This window comes from Aptenodytes patagonicus, chromosome 12, assembly GCF_965638725.1.
Source record: "Aptenodytes patagonicus chromosome 12, bAptPat1.pri.cur, whole genome shotgun sequence".
Lineage (NCBI taxonomy): Eukaryota > Metazoa > Chordata > Aves > Sphenisciformes > Spheniscidae > Aptenodytes > Aptenodytes patagonicus.
The window spans coordinates 23,618,644-23,632,813 of NC_134960.1; positions in this window are offsets into that span (position 1 = coordinate 23,618,644).

Genomic DNA, 14,170 nt, shown 5'->3' on the forward strand with positions numbered 1-14,170 from the left:
AAAGTGAACAACAAAAGTGAACCAAAGTGAACAAAAGCTGCAGCCCCTCCCTCCTGGGGCGCTGCGGCAGGCGGCTCCCCCGGGACCATGGGAAGGGCCAGGCTCCTTGTCCCGAGTGGTGGGGTCATCGCTGGCAGGTGGCACCTGCCCGCCTGCTCAGGGCCACCCTTGGGTGCCTTCATGGCCCCGCAATCCCTGGGGATGCCACAGGGCCACCCACTGCTCCCCTGGGGAGGGCACTAGTGCCTGGGAGGCATGGAGGTGGTCTGGGGACGTGGAGATGGGTTGGGTCACGTGGAGATGGGCTGGGACATGGAGATGGGTTGGGGACGTGGAGGCGGGTTGGGGACATGGAGATGGGGCTCAGAGCCAGCACAGGAGCAGTCAGGCTGGGGCATCTCCATCCCTGGAGACGTGTGCTGGTCCTGGACATGGGCACCCATGGCACACACCCCCCCAGCAGACACGGACGCCCACCCATGGGACACGACCCCAGGGGGGGGACAGCCGGCGCACAGGGACACCAGGGACACGCACACCCCTCATGCAGTCATTCCAGCTTTATTGATGGAGCCAGGGCCGCGGTGGTGCGGCGGCCGGGGGTCTCGGGGACACTGGCTCCGCAGACGCCCAGTGCTGGGGTCTACTCAGCAGCGAAGGCTGTGTCCCCCACGCCGCCGCCGGCTCCTTCCATACCGGCGGCTGCGTGCCCCAGGCCGCCGGCGGCTCCTCCCATACCTGTGGCTGCGTGCCACAGGCGAGTGGCGGCTCTTCCCATACCGGCGGCGAGGGCGGCTCTGGTAGTGGCCCGGGCTGCGGCGGCGGCGGTGGCGGCTCCTTCCACGGGTCTTGCTGCGCCGGGACTGGGCCATGCTGGGGCTGGCCGAGTGGGGTGGCCAGCCGCCCTGCCCTGCCGCGGGTTGGCTCTGCCCCCCACCCTGCTTTTATAGGGGTGCCGGGGCGAGGCCCTTTGTGACAGAGGCGCGTTACAGGGCCAACATCACCAGTGGCATGACAATGTCCCCACGGTGCCGCCCGGCTGCACACGGGCTCCATGGCTACGGGCCGGCCCCAGCCCGCAGGAGGAGGGCGGCTGCCCAGCGGCACCACCGGCCCCGCGGCAACAGCACCATGTGCCGGTGGGTCCGCTTGTCACGGCCCCGGCACAGGAGACGCAAGAGGAGCCCCCAGGCCGGCTGGCAGCGCAGGCGGCGTGGCGGGAGGAGGCGGCACAGGGGCAGAGGTGCCGGTGGCGGTGCTGGTGCCGGTGGCGGTGGTGCTGGCTGGCCCCATGGCCGAGGGCTCCCAGCTCTCGGTCCCCGCAGCCGGGGCGGGCAGCGGTGACGGGCGCAGCTGCTCATCATCGCTTCTCCCCCAGGTGTCATAGCCAGGACCATCTACTACTGCAAGAGGGTTGCGTGAGCCTCACCACAGCTGCACCCCGGGGACACCCATGGGCGCCGTCGTCACCCGCCCCCACCGTGGTCCGCCAGGCTCCCAGGGACACGTCTGTCATTAAAGCCCCCGCATGTCACCCCGCACCATCGCCTCCAGCCTTCCTGGCGCCACCAACCCCCGCCCACTCGCTCCCCAGCTCTGCCCCGGCCCCCTGCCCTGCCTGAGGTGACCCCCGCGCCCAGCCCTGCCCCAGCCGCCGGTGCCTGAGCCCATCACAGGAGAGGGCTCCCTGCCAGCCCCGGGAATGCGGGACCGGTGGCCCCAAGGGCTGCACAGCGCTGGGGCTGGGGGCTCGGGGACGGCGGGCTGACCCGAGTCCTGCCCATGCTCCTGCCCGCGTCACGGTCACCTGGGGATGGGCTGTCCCCACAGGGGTCCCCGGGATGGACCCCTGCGATGGAGCCCCAGGATGGAGCCCGGAAAGGAGCCCTGGACACGCAGCCCAGGCACACACAGGGCTCTGTGCCGGGCCGGGGCCGCTCCCAGCCACGCTCGGAACCGGGGGCTGCTGCACCCACCGGGCAGGGGGCAGGGGGCAGGGAGGGGGCGGGGGGTGGCAGGGAGCCCGTGGCGGGGGATGATGGGCACCACCGTGACCGGAGGGTGAGGCCGAGGGCTCCGCGCTGGAGACGCGGCGGTGGGTTGACCTTGGCTGGGCTCTGGTGCCCACCCAGCCGCTCCTCAGCTGGTCAAGGGGCAGAAAACACGTCAAAAGGCTCGTGGGTGGAGATCAGGGCAGGGAGATCGCTCAGCAAGTACCATCACGGGCAAAACAGGCTCGACTGGGGGACATTAGATTAATTTATTGCCAATTAACAAGGAAGTAGGATAATGAGAAATAAGAACAAATCTATAAACCCCTTCCCCCCACCCCTGCCTTCTTCCCAGGCTCAACTTCCCTCCCGAATTCTCCACCTCCTCCGCCTGAGTGGCACAGGGGGAAGGAGAATGGGGGTTGCGGCCAGTTCATCGCACGTTGCCTCTGCCGCTCCATCCTCCTCACGCTCTCGCCCTGCTCCAGCGTGGGGTCCCTCCCACGGGAGACAGTCCTCCACCAACTGCTCCAGCGTGGGGCCTTCCCAGGGGGCGCGGTCCTTCAGGAACACACTGCTCCAGCGTGGGTCCCCCACAGGGTCACAAGTCCTGCCAGCAAACCTGCTCCAGCGCGGGCTCCTCTCCACAGGGCCACAAGTCCTGCCAGGAGCCTGCTCCAGCGCGGGCTTCCCACGGGGTCACGGCCTCCTTTGGGCGCAACCCCCTGCACCGGCGTGGCGTCCTCCACGGGCTCCAGGTGGATATCTGCTCCACCGTGGACCTCCATGGGCTGCAGGGTGGGAGCCTGCGTCACCATGGTCCTCCCCAGGAGCGGCAGGGGAATCTCTGCTCCGGTGCCCGGAGCACCTCCTCCCCTCCTTCTCCCCTGCCCTGGGGGTCTGCAGGGCTGTTTCTCTCACCTCTTCTCAAACACCTTATCCCCGAGGCGCTGCCACCGTCACTGACGGGCTCAGCCTTGGCCAGCAGCACCAGCAGGAAGAGGAGGACGGGCGGGAAGAGCGCAGCGAGGAAGGCGGCCAGGGCCGGCAGCGGGCGGGTGAGGAAGCTGCTGGCGACGGGGAGAAGGGCTCTCCCGAGGACGAGCAGGACCGGGAGGCCGAAGGAGAGGAACCTGCGGAGCAGCCGGAGGAAGCTCTGGAGGGCGGCGTGCATGCTGCCGGCGCCGGATCCGCTCGCTGCCGGCTCGCTCCGGGGCACTTGCTGTGCGTGGGAGAAGCAGAGGCAGGGCTCGGTCGGCAGCCCGCCTGGGGCTGCCCAAGGCAGCAGCATGGCCAGCGCTGCGGGGTCCCAGCCCCTTTGGGACGGTCCCCATTGACGGGCTCATTTCCCCAGGGGGGGCCAGGGCTGCCCCCACCCACCTCTTACGCTGACCAGCCATCACCGAGGCATCCCCCCCGCAGGCACCGCGCTCGGCCCGTCCCGGGGCTCTGCCGGCACCCGCTGCTGCTGCCGCCGGCTCTTGTGAGGTCACAGGGGCCACAGGACAGGCAGGGACAGTGGGGACAGTGCCCGTGTCCTGGGACATGGGGACCGTGCTGCTGTCCTGGCATATGGGGACAGTGCCGGTGCCCTGCTGGGGACCTGTAGCAGGGAGCTCCTCATTCCCACCCGACTCCTCAAAAGGCCTCTCTTCAAAGTGAACAACAAAAGTGAACCAAAGTGAACAAAAGCTGCAGCCCCTCCCTCCTGGGGCGCTGCGGCAGGCGGCTCCCCCGGGACCATGGGAAGGGCCAGGCTCCTTGTCCCGAGTGGTGGGGTCATCGCTGGCAGGTGGCACCTGCCCGCCTGCTCAGGGCCACCCTTGGGTGCCTTCATGGCCCCGCAATCCCTGGGGATGCCACAGGGCCACCCACTGCTCCCCTGGGGAGGGCACTAGTGCCTGGGAGGCATGGAGGTGGTCTGGGGACGTGGAGATGGGTTGGGTCACGTGGAGATGGGCTGGGACATGGAGATGGGTTGGGGACGTGGAGGCGGGTTGGGGACATGGAGATGGGGCTCAGAGCCAGCACAGGAGCAGTCAGGCTGGGGCATCTCCATCCCTGGAGACGTGTGCTGGTCCTGGACATGGGCACCCATGGCACACACCCCCCCAGCAGACACGGACGCCCACCCATGGGACACGACCCCAGGGGGGGGACAGCCGGCGCACAGGGACACCAGGGACACGCACACCCCTCATGCAGTCATTCCAGCTTTATTGATGGAGCCAGGGCCGCGGTGGTGCGGCGGCCGGGGGTCTCGGGGACACTGGCTCCGCAGACGCCCAGTGCTGGGGTCTACTCAGCAGCGAAGGCTGTGTCCCCCACGCCGCCGCCGGCTCCTTCCATACCGGCGGCTGCGTGCCCCAGGCCGCCGGCGGCTCCTCCCATACCTGTGGCTGCGTGCCACAGGCGAGTGGCGGCTCTTCCCATACCGGCGGCAAGGGCGGCTCTGGTAGTGGCCCGGGCTGCGGCGGCGGCGGTGGCGGCTCCTTCCACGGGTCTTGCTGCGCCGGGACTGGGCCATGCTGGGGCTGGCCGAGTGGGGTGGCCAGCCGCCCTGCCCTGCCGCGGGTTGGCTCTGCCCCCCACCCTGCTTTTATAGGGGTGCCGGGGCGAGGCCCTTTGTGACAGAGGCGCGTTACAGGGCCAACATCACCAGTGGCATGACAATGTCCCCACGGTGCCGCCCGGCTGCACACGGGCTCCATGGCTACGGGCCGGCCCCAGCCCGCAGGAGGAGGGCGGCTGCCCAGCGGCACCACCGGCCCCGCGGCAACAGCACCATGTGCCGGTGGGTCCGCTTGTCACGGCCCCGGCACAGGAGACGCAAGAGGAGCCCCCAGGCCGGCTGGCAGCGCAGGCGGCGTGGCGGGAGGAGGCGGCACAGGGGCAGAGGTGCCGGTGGCGGTGCTGGTGCCGGTGGCGGTGGTGCTGGCTGGCCCCATGGCCGAGGGCTCCCAGCTCTCGGTCCCCGCAGCCGGGGCGGGCAGCGGTGACGGGCGCAGCTGCTCATCATCAATTCTCCCCCAGGTGTCATAGCCAGGACCATCTACTACTGCAAGAGGGTTGCGTGAGCCTCGCCACAGCTGCACCCCGGGGACACCCATGGGCGCCGTCGTCACCCGCCCCCACCGTGGTCCGCCAGGCTCCCAGGGACACGTCTGTCATTAAAGCCCCCGCATGTCACCCCGCACCATCGCCTCCAGCCTTCCTGGCGCCACCAACCCCCGCCCACTCGCTCCCCAGCTCTGCCCCGGCCCCCTGCCCTGCCTGAGGTGACCCCCGCGCCCAGCCCTGCCCCAGCCGCCGGTGCCTGAGCCCATCACAGGAGAGGGCTCCCTGCCAGCCCCGGGAATGCGGGACCGGTGGCCCCAAGGGCTGCACAGCGCTGGGGCTGAGGGCTCGGGGACGGCGGGCTGACCCGAGTCCTGCCCATGCTCCTGCCCGCGTCACGGTCACCTGGGGATGGGCTGTCCCCACAGGGGTCCCCGGGATGGACCCCTGCGATGGAGCCCCAGGATGGAGCCAGGAAAGGAGCCCTGGACACGCAGCCCAGGCACACACAGGGCTCTGTGCCGGGCCAGGGCCGCTCCCAGCCACGCTCGGAACCGGGGGCTGCTGCACCCACCGGGCAGGGGGCAGGGGGCAGGGAGGGGGCGGGGGGTGGCAGGGAGCCCGTGGCGGGGGATGATGGGCACCACCGTGACCGGAGGGTGAGGCCGAGGGCTCCGCGCTGGAGACGCGGCGGTGGGTTGACCTTGGCTGGGCTCTGGTGCCCACCCAGCCACTCCTCAGCTGGTCAAGGGGCAGAAAACACGTCAAAAGGCTCGTGGGTGGAGATCAGGGCAGGGAGATCGCTCAGCAAGTACCATCACGGGCAAAACAGGCTCGACTCGGGGACATTAGATTAATTTATTGCCAATTAACAAGGAAGTAGGATAATGAGAAATAAGAACAAATCTATAAACCCCTTCCCCCCACCCCTGCCTTCTTCCCAGGCTCAACTTCCCTCCCGAATTCTCCACCTCCTCCGCCTGAGCGGCGCAGGGGGAAGGAGAATGGGGGTTGCCGCCAGTTCATCGCACGTTGCCTCTGCCGCTCCGTCCTCCTCACGCTCTCGCCCTGCTCCAGCGTGGGGTCCCTCCCACGGGAGACAGTCCTCCACCAACTGCTCCAGCGTGGGGCCTTCCCAGGGGGCGCGGTCCTTCAGGAACACACTGCTCCAGCGTGGGTCCCCCACAGGGTCACAAGTCCTGCCAGCAAACCTGCTCCAGCGCGGGCTCCTCTCCACAGGGCCACAAGTCCTGCCAGGAGCCTGCTCCAGCGCGGGCTTCCCACGGGGTCACGGCCTCCTTTGGGCGCAACCCCCTGCACCGGCGTGGCGTCCTCCACGGGCTCCAGGTGGATATCTGCTCCACCGTGGACCTCCATGGGCTGCAGGGTGGGAGCCTGCGTCACCATGGTCCTCCCCAGGAGCGGCAGGGGAATCTCTGCTCCGGTGCCCGGAGCACCTCCTCCCCTCCTTCTCCCCTGCCCTGGGGGTCTGCAGGGCTGTTTCTCTCACCTCTTCTCAAACACCTTATCCCCGAGGCGCTGCCACCGTCACTGACGGGCTCAGCCTTGGCCAGCAGCACCAGCAGGAAGAGGAGGACGGGCGGGAAGAGCGCAGCGAGGAAGGCGGCCAGGGCCGGCAGCGGGCGGGTGAGGAAGATGCTGGCGACGGGGAGAAGGGCTCTCCCGAGGACGAGCAGGACCGGGAGGCCGAAGGAGAGGAACCTGCGGAGCAGCCGGAGGAAGCTCTGGAGGGCGGCGTGCATGCTGCCGGCGCCGGATCCGCTCGCTGCTGGCTCGCTCCGGGGCACTTGCTGTGCGTGGGAGAAGCAGAGGCAGGGCTCGGTCGGCAGCCCGCCTGGGGCTGCCCAAGGCAGCAGCATGGCCAGCGCTGCGGGGTCACAGCCCCTTTGGGACGGTCCCCATTGACGGGCTCATTTCCCCAGGGGGGGCCAGGGCTGCCCCCACCCACCTCTTACGCTGACCAGCCATCACCGAGGCATCCCCCCCGCAGGCACCGCGCTCGGCCCGTCCCGGGGCTCTGCCGGCACCCGCTGCTGCTGCCGCCGGCTCTTGTGAGGTCACAGGGGCCACAGGACAGGCAGGGACAGTGGGGACAGTGCCCGTGTCCTGGGACATGGGGACCGTGCTGCTGTCCTGGCATATGGGGACAGTGCCGGTGCCCTGCTGGGGACCTGTAGCAGGGAGCTCCTCATTCCCACCCGACTCCTCAAAAGGCCTCTCTTCAAAGTGAACAACAAAAGTGAACCAAAGTGAACAAAAGCTGCAGCCCCTCCCTCCTGGGGCGCTGCGGCAGGCGGCTCCCCCGGGACCATGGGAAGGGCCAGGCTCCTTGTCCCGAGTGGTGGGGTCATCGCTGGCAGGTGGCACCTGCCCGCCTGCTCAGGGCCACCCTTGGGTGCCTTCATGGCCCCGCAATCCCTGGGGATGCCACAGGGCCACCCACTGCTCCCCTGGGGAGGGCACTAGTGCCTGGGAGGCATGGAGGTGGTCTGGGGACGTGGAGATGGGTTGGGTCACGTGGAGATGGGCTGGGACATGGAGATGGGTTGGGGACGTGGAGGCGGGTTGGGGACATGGAGATGGGGCTCAGAGCCAGCACAGGAGCAGTCAGGCTGGGGCATCTCCATCCCTGGAGACGTGTGCTGGTCCTGGACATGGGCACCCATGGCACACACCCCCCCAGCAGACACGGACGCCCACCCATGGGACACGACCCCAGGGGGGGGACAGCCGGCGCACAGGGACACCAGGGACACGCACACCCCTCATGCAGTCATTCCAGCTTTATTGATGGAGCCAGGGCCGCGGTGGTGCGGCGGCCGGGGGTCTCGGGGACACTGGCTCCGCAGACGCCCAGTGCTGGGGTCTACTCAGCAGCGAAGGCTGTGTCCCCCACGCCGCCGCCGGCTCCTTCCATACCGGCGGCTGCGTGCCCCAGGCCGCCGGCGGCTCCTCCCATACCTGTGGCTGCGTGCCACAGGCGAGTGGCGGCTCTTCCCATACCGGCGGCGAGGGCGGCTCTGGTAGTGGCCCGGGCTGCGGCGGCGGCGGTGGCGGCTCCTTCCACGGGTCTTGCTGCGCCGGGACTGGGCCATGCTGGGGCTGGCCGAGTGGGGTGGCCAGCCGCCCTGCCCTGCCGCGGGTTGGCTCTGCCCCCCACCCTGCTTTTATAGGGGTGCCGGGGCGAGGCCCTTTGTGACAGAGGCGCGTTACAGGGCCAACATCACCAGTGGCATGACAATGTCCCCACGGTGCCGCCCGGCTGCACACGGGCTCCATGGCTACGGGCCGGCCCCAGCCCGCAGGAGGAGGGCGGCTGCCCAGCGGCACCACCGGCCCCGCGGCAACAGCACCATGTGCCGGTGGGTCCGCTTGTCACGGCCCCGGCACAGGAGACGCAAGAGGAGCCCCCAGGCCGGCTGGCAGTGCAGGCGGCGTGGCGGGAGGAGGCGGCACAGGGGCAGAGGTGCCGGTGGCGGTGCTGGTGCCGGTGGCAGTGGTGCTGGCTGGCCCCATGGCCGAGGGCTCCCAGCTCTCGGTCCCCGCAGCCGGGGCGGGCAGCGGTGACGGGCGCAGCTGCTCATCATCAATTCTCCCCCAGGTGTCATAGCCAGGACCATCTACTACTGCAAGAGGGTTGCGTGAGCCTCGCCACAGCTGCACCCCGGGGACACCCATGGGCGCCGTTGTCACCCGCCCCCACCGTGGTCCGCCAGGCTCCCAGGGACACGTCTGTCATTAAAGCCCCCGCATGTCACCCCGCACCATCGCCTCCAGCCTTCCTGGCGCCACCAACCCCCGCCCACTCGCTCCCCAGCTCTGCCCCGGCCCCCTGCCCTGCCTGAGGTGACCCCCGCGCCCAGCCCTGCCCCAGCCGCCGGTGCCTGAGCCCATCACAGGGAGAGGGCTCCCTGCCAGCCCCGGGAATGCGGGACCGGTGGCCCCAAGGGCTGCACAGCGCTGGGGCTGGGGGCTCGGGGACGGCGGGCTGACCCGAGTCCTGCCCATGCTCCTGCCCGCGTCACGGTCACCTGGGGATGGGCTGTCCCCACAGGGGTCCCCGGGATGGACCCCTGCGATGGAGCCCCAGGATGGAGCCCGGAAAGGAGCCCCGGACACGCAGCCCAGGCACACACAGGGCTCTGTGCCGGGCCAGGGCCGCTCCCAGCCACGCTCGGAACCGGGGGCTGCTGCACCCACCGGGCAGGGGGCAGGGGGCAGGGAGGGGGCGGGGGGTGGCAGGGAGCCCGTGGCGGGGGATGATGGGCACCACCGTGACCGGAGGGTGAGGCCGAGGGCTCCGCGCTGGAGACGCGGCGGTGGGTTGACCTTGGCTGGGCTCTGGTGCCCACCCAGCCACTCCTCAGCTGGTCAAGGGGCAGAAAACACGTCAAAAGGCTCGTGGGTGGAGATCAGGGCAGGGAGATCGCTCAGCAAGTACCATCACGGGCAAAACAGGCTCGACTCGGGGACATTAGATTAATTTATTGCCAATTAACAAGGAAGTAGGATAATGAGAAATAAGAACAAATCTATAAACCCCTTCCCCCCACCCCTGCCTTCTTCCCAGGCTCAACTTCCCTCCTGAATTCTCCACCTCCTCCGCCTGAGCGGCGCAGGGGGAAGGAGAATGGGGGTTGCCGCCAGTTCATCGCACGTTGCCTCTGCCGCTCCGTCCTCCTCACGCTCTCGCCCTGCTCCAGCGTGGGGTCCCTCCCACGGGAGACAGTCCTCCACCAACTGCTCCAGCGTGGGGCCTTCCCAGGGGGCGCGGTCCTTCAGGAACACACTGCTCCAGCGTGGGTCCCCCACAGGGTCACAAGTCCTGCCAGCAAACCTGCTCCAGCGCGGGCTCCTCTCCACAGGGCCACAAGTCCTGCCAGGAGCCTGCTCCAGCGCGGGCTTCCCACGGGGTCACGGCCTCCTTTGGGCGCAACCCCCTGCACCGGCGTGGCGTCCTCCACGGGCTCCAGGTGGATATCTGCTCCACCGTGGACCTCCATGGGCTGCAGGGTGGGAGCCTGCGTCACCATGGTCCTCCCCAGGAGCGGCAGGGGAATCTCTGCTCCGGTGCCCGGAGCACCTCCTCCCCTCCTTCTCCCCTGCCCTGGGGGTCTGCAGGGCTGTTTCTCTCACCTCTTCTCAAACACCTTATCCCCGAGGCGCTGCCACCGTCACTGACGGGCTCAGCCTTGGCCAGCAGCTCCAGCAGGAAGAGGAGGACGGGCGGGAAGAGCGCAGCGAGGAAGGCGGCCAGGGCCGGCAGCGGGCGGGTGAGGAAGATGCTGGCGACGGGGAGAAGGGCTCTCCCGAGGACGAGCAGGACCGGGAGGCCAAAGGAGAGGAACCTGCGGAGCAGCCGGAGGAAGCTCTGGAGGGCGGCGTGCATGCTGCCGGCGCCGGATCCGCTCGCTGCCGGCTCGCTCCGGGGCACTTGCTGTGCGTGGGAGAAGCAGAGGCAGGGCTCGGTCGGCAGCCCGCCTGGGGCTGCCCAAGGCAGCAGCATGGCCAGCGCTGCGGGGTCACAGCCCCTTTGGGACGGTCCCCATTGACGGGCTCATTTCCCCAGGGGGGGCCAGGGCTGCCCCCACCCACCTCTTACGCTGACCAGCCATCACCGAGGCATCCCCCCCGCAGGCACCGCGCTCGGCCCGTCCCGGGGCTCTGCCGGCACCCGCTGCTGCTGCCGCCGGCTCTTGTGAGGTCACAGGGGCCACAGGACAGGCAGGGACAGTGGGGACAGTGCCCGTGTCCTGGGACATGGGGACCGTGCTGCTGTCCTGGCATATGGGGACAGTGCCGGTGCCCTGCTGGGGACCTGTAGCAGGGAGCTCCTCATTCCCACCCGACTCCTCAAAAGGCCTCTCTTCAAAGTGAACAACAAAAGTGAACCAAAGTGAACAAAAGCTGCAGCCCCTCCCTCCTGGGGCGCTGCGGCAGGCGGCTCCCCCGGGACCATGGGAAGGGCCAGGCTCCTTGTCCCGAGTGGTGGGGTCATCGCTGGCAGGTGGCACCTGCCCGCCTGCTCAGGGCCACCCTTGGGTGCCTTCATGGCCCCGCAATCCCTGGGGATGCCACAGGGCCACCCACTGCTCCCCTGGGGAGGGCACTAGTGCCTGGGAGGCATGGAGGTGGTCTGGGGACGTGGAGATGGGTTGGGTCACGTGGAGATGGGCTGGGACATGGAGATGGGTTGGGGACGTGGAGGCGGGTTGGGGACATGGAGATGGGGGTCAGAGCCAGCACAGGAGCAGTCAGGCTGGGGCATCTCCATCCCTGGAGACGTGTGCTGGTCCTGGACATGGGCACCCATGGCACACACCCCCCCAGCAGACACGGACGCCCACCCATGGGACACGACCCCAGGGGGGGGACAGCCGGTGCACAGGGACACCAGGGACACGCACACCCCTCATGCAGTCATTCCAGCTTTATTGATGGAGCCAGGGCCGCGGTGGTGCGGCGGCCGGGGGTCTCGGGGACACTGGCTCCGCAGACGCCCAGTGCTGGGGTCTACTCAGCAGCGAAGGCTGTGTCCCCCACGCCGCCGCCGGCTCCTTCCATACCGGCGGCTGCGTGCCCCAGGCCGCCGGCGGCTCCTCCCATACCTGTGGCTGCGTGCCACAGGCGAGTGGCAGCTCTTCCCATACCGGCGGCGAGGGCGGCTCTGGTAGTGGCCCGGGCTGCGGCGGCGGCGGTGGCGGCTCCTTCCACGGGTCTTGCTGCGCCGGGACTGGGCCATGCTGGGGCTGGCCGAGTGGGGTGGCCAGCCGCCCTGCCCTGCCGCGGGTTGGCTCTGCCCCCCACCCTGCTTTTATAGGGGTGCCGGGGCGAGGCCCTTTGTGACAGAGGCGCGTTACAGGGCCAACATCACCAGTGGCATGACAATGTCCCCACGGTGCCGCCCGGCTGCACACGGGCTCCATGGCTACGGGCCGGCCCCAGCCCGCAGGAGGAGGGCGGCTGCCCAGCGGCACCACCGGCCCCGCGGTAACAGCACCATGTGCCGGTGGGTCCGCTTGTCACGGCCCTGGCACAGGAGACGCAAGAGGAGCCCCCAGGCCGGCTGGCAGTGCAGGCGGCGTGGCGGGAGGAGGCGGCACAGGGGCAGAGGTGCCGGTGGCGGTGCTGGTGCCGGTGGCAGTGGTGCTGGCTGGCCCCATGGCCGAGGGCTCCCAGCTCTCGGTCCCCGCAGCCGGGGCGGGCAGCGGTGACGGGCGCAGCTGCTCATCATCAATTCTCCCCCAGGTGTCATAGCCAGGACCATCTACTACTGCAAGAGGGTTGCGTGAGCCTCGCCACAGCTGCACCCCGGGGACACCCATGGGCGCCGTCGTCACCCGCCCCCACCGTGGTCCGCCAGGCTCCCAGGGACACGTCTGTCATTAAAGCCCCCGCATGTCACCCCGCACCATCGCCTCCAGCCTTCCTGGCGCCACCAACCCCCGCCCACTCGCTCCCCAGCTCTGCCCCGGCCCCCTGCCCTGCCTGAGGTGACCCCCGCGCCCAGCCCTGCCCCAGCCGCCGGTGCCTGAGCCCATCACAGGAGAGGGCTCCCTGCCAGCCCCGGGAATGCGGGACCGGTGGCCCCAAGGGCTGCACAGCGCTGGGGCTGGGGGCTCGGGGACGGCGGGCTGACCCGAGTCCTGCCCATGCTCCTGCCCGCGTCACGGTCACCTGGGGATGGGCTGTCCCCACAGGGGTCCCCGGGATGGACCCCTGCGATGGAGCCCCAGGATGGAGCCCGGAAAGGAGCCCCGGACACGCAGCCCAGGCACACACAGGGCTCTGTGCCGGGCCAGGGCCGGAGCCAGCCACGCTCGGAACCGGGGGCTGCTGCACCCACCGGGCAGGGGGCAGGGGGCAGGGAGGGGGCGGGGGGTGGCAGGGAGCCCGTGGCGGGGGATGATGGGCACCACCGTGACCGGAGGGTGAGGCCGAGGGCTCCGCGCTGGAGTCGCGGCGGTGGGTTGACCTTGGCTGGGCTCTGGTGCCCACCCAGCCACTCCTCAGCTGGTCAAGGGGCAGAAAACACGTCAAAAGGCTCGTGGGTGGAGATCAGGGCAGGGAGATCGCTCAGCAAGTACCATCACGGGCAAAACAGGCTCGACTCGGGGACATTAGATTAATTTATTGCCAATTAACAAGGAAGTAGGATAATGAGAAATAAGAACAAATCTATAAACCCCTTCCCCCCACCCCTGCCTTCTTCCCAGGCTCAACTTCCCTCCCGAATTCTCCACCTCCTCCGCCTGAGCGGCGCAGGGGGAAGGAGAATGGGGGTTGCCGCCAGTTCATCGCACGTTGCCTCTGCCGCTCCGTCCTCCTCACGCTCTCGCCCTGCTCCAGAGTGGGGTCCCTCCCACGGGAGACAGTCCTCCACCAACTGCTCCAGCGTGGGGCCTTCCCGGGGGCGCGGTCCTTCAGGAACACACTGCTCCAGCGTGGGTCCCCCACAGGGTCACAAGTCCTGCCAGCAAACCTGCTCCAGCGTGGGCTCCTCTCCACAGGGCCACAAGTCCTGCCAGGAGCCTGCTCCAGCGCGGGCTTCCCACGGGGTCACGGCCTCCTTTGGGCGCAACCCCCTGCACCGGCGTGGCGTCCTCCACGGGCTCCAGGTGGATATCTGCTCCACCGTGGACCTCCATGGGCTGCAGGGTGGGAGCCTGCGTCACCATGGTCCTCCCCAGGAGCGGCAGGGGAATCTCTGCTCCGGTGCCCGGAGCACCTCCTCCCCTCCTTCTCCCCTGCCCTGGGGGTCTGCAGGGCTGTTTCTCTCACCTCTTCTCAAACACCTTATCCCCGAGGCGCTGCCACCGTCACTGACGGGCTCAGCCTTGGCCAGCAGCACCAGCAGGAAGAGGAGGACGGGCGGGAAGAGCGCAGCAAGGAAGGCGGCCAGGGCCGGCAGCGGGCGGGTGAGGAAGATGCTGGCGACGGGGAGAAGGGCTCTCCCGAGGACGAGCAGGACCGGGAGGCCGAAGGAGAGGAACCTGCGGAGCAGCCGGAGGAAGCTCTGGAGGGCGGCGTGCATGCTGCCGGCGCCGGATCCGCTCGCTGCCGGCTCGCTCCGGGGCACTTGCTGTGCGTGGGAGAAGCAG